This window comes from Nansenia antarctica (assembly GCF_963989245.1).
Source record: "Nansenia antarctica genome assembly, chromosome: 11".
In the NCBI taxonomy this organism is placed as follows: domain Eukaryota; kingdom Metazoa; phylum Chordata; class Actinopteri; order Argentiniformes; family Microstomatidae; genus Nansenia; species Nansenia antarctica.
This window is the reverse complement of record NC_137681.1, coordinates 22,535,452-22,538,023: the sequence shown is the minus strand read 5'-3', so window position 1 is coordinate 22,538,023 and position 2,572 is coordinate 22,535,452.

Below are 2,572 nucleotides of genomic sequence, written 5' to 3'. Positions count from 1 at the left end.
GGTTAAACAATTAGATTCAGGAAAGAGTGATCCATAGAGGTTCCCCTGCAGTGTTGTCGAACATCTGGTACATCCACATCTTGAGAAGGTCAAAAAGTAATGTTCCACCCCAGCACCCAGAGATCCTTGTAAATCCCACGTCTTTTTTTTCACACAAGAACACAAAAAAAGTAGAGTAGATAGAAGGTAATTCCTCAACGGTTGTGGGGTCTGCTACCAAACGATCTGGAACACGATTCCTTCAGGATCCAAATGAAGCATAAAGGGGAACATATTACTTAGAGATATTATTAGAAATATAAAATATAAAAAATTAAATCTCTATTTGTATTATGTAATCTAATATGTTATTACATAATACAAACAACAACAACACAACAAATACAATACAGACCTAGCCTATAACAACACAGACAGAGACAGATGTCACCCAGCCCTTTTACAGAGGGGCCTGCTAGACAGGTTAGATAAAGGTAGACATTTATGAAAGCATTTAAACAGGAATTGCATAACAAACCTTCACAATGTTAGGATTAGTGTCGTCTATTTCTTAGAAAAGATGACATGCATACATATTCTGTTACTGAAAAGCAGTTTCTATGAAAAACAACTTGTCAACATGAAGGGAATGTCAGAACACGACACAGAGACAGATTGAAGATGCAGACATCCTAGAGAGGTCAGATGTTACTTAATCCATAGTCTGAAACCTTATAATCCACTGGCCAAATCTGACGTTAGTTTAGTGTTATTGATACATTATACATCTGACAAACAGGACATTGTAACATACAGGTAAGACTCAGAAAAACGTTATCAGTTGCATTGTAACAACATTTAATCAGTTAGGGTATAATTTCTGCTTTCTCTCCTTTTAAATCAGAAAAAAAATATTCTATTGCAATTATGATCAACTGTACTTTCTATAGTAAAGTGTCTCTATCCTTATTGCTGTCAAATCGTTTTAAAGACAACTCATAACATAAGAAAGTATCTGGAGTTTGACTTGCAAGCGAGTTTGACAGCTCAGATGGAGCCAGTGACAAACAGGGATTTGTTCATTTTAGCTGTCAGCTGCGAACCCGTCAATTAATATTGTTGCACTTTTTGACAGCTGCCGAGGGATGGTCACCGCAAATGTATGACGGCGATACAATGTTACAAACTAACACGAATCCCGAGTGAGCGAAGATATGATAAGTAACAAACCTTGACTTGTCAGTCGAGCTGTGGATAAATAACCCTGCTGCCTGCGTTACTGATGTGACCTAAACAGTCGCCATTTTGTTACAATGTTGTAGTTTAACATGAATCCGACATGACGCTGATTACAATCCAATGGAGTCTCATTAAACCTTACCTACACTAATGTGCCCTCCCTAGCAACTTTAATATTGGCTGTAAAGACTAGATCCGATTTCTGGTTTGATAAAGCACATGTCAATCATTATATATGAGCTCACTTTAAAAAAGGGACTGCGTTGGCTGCATGATCTGTCACTACACTCAGTTGACCCGCCTCTTAAGGTGCCTTGGAGATGTGATGGATTGCAATTATATATATATTTATATATCTATTTACCTACAACACTCACTGTTGAAGGACTGAAGAGTCAGCACATGATTGAGAACGATTTAATAGCCATTTTATATACCAATTAGATGATAGACTCATTTCTATAAATCATTTAAATGTAGTTGCAAAATTAATGGTTTACTCTTTAGTGTCAAGTACCAGCCCACCTTTAGTACGACTCCTCCTTGAAACAATTGGTTACACTTGAAAGTGATTTGGATCATTTTTAGACTTTAATTGGTTGTTTGTTAAATCCATCATTTATTTGCAGAAAGTGGCAAGAAAGACTCGGGTCACTGATTTAAAGCAGCAAGTTTGTAACATATCTTAAGGTGATGTAACTGTGCCAATGGTGTGAAAGCTACCCGACACTCTCCCTTCTTCCAAACTGGTGTGGTTGTTCTCTTATGTTTCCACTCTCTAAGGCTGATTAAGGCTTACAGTTACAGCTGCACCTCGAGAATTAACTGTTTCACCAACTCATCAATGTACCGACGTTATAAAACTACAGAATAATAAGTAGGGCACTATAAATAATCCTTCAGGGTCTCCTCTCCATCAAGCGAGCATTTCTCCACATACGCCAGCCTACATGCCAGGCGAGGCGATCACATTCTCCCATGTCGGAGAGCATTACAATACTTATTATTATCTCCGTGGAACATTTCCGATGAGAAAAATCAACACATGTGGAAAATTCCAAATGCAATCTGAAGTAATCGGAGTAAGCAGAGTAACCGGAGAGTCCCACATCTTCTCTGTTCCTTCATTATGGATCGCTACAGTTTCTTGAGCCATTTCTCAGTTGCTTCGTTTTTTTTGTGTGTGTGTGTGATTATTTGTCAGAGATACTAACAGCCCTCCTTGAATTTACATCGTTTACAAAATGTGGCGCCGCCGGGCGAGGAGAGCAAAAACAAATTACGCAAGTTTCATGCAAGGATGAAATGTAACCAGTGTGGAAAAAAAGGCAATAAGGCTACCGTAAATATTTGC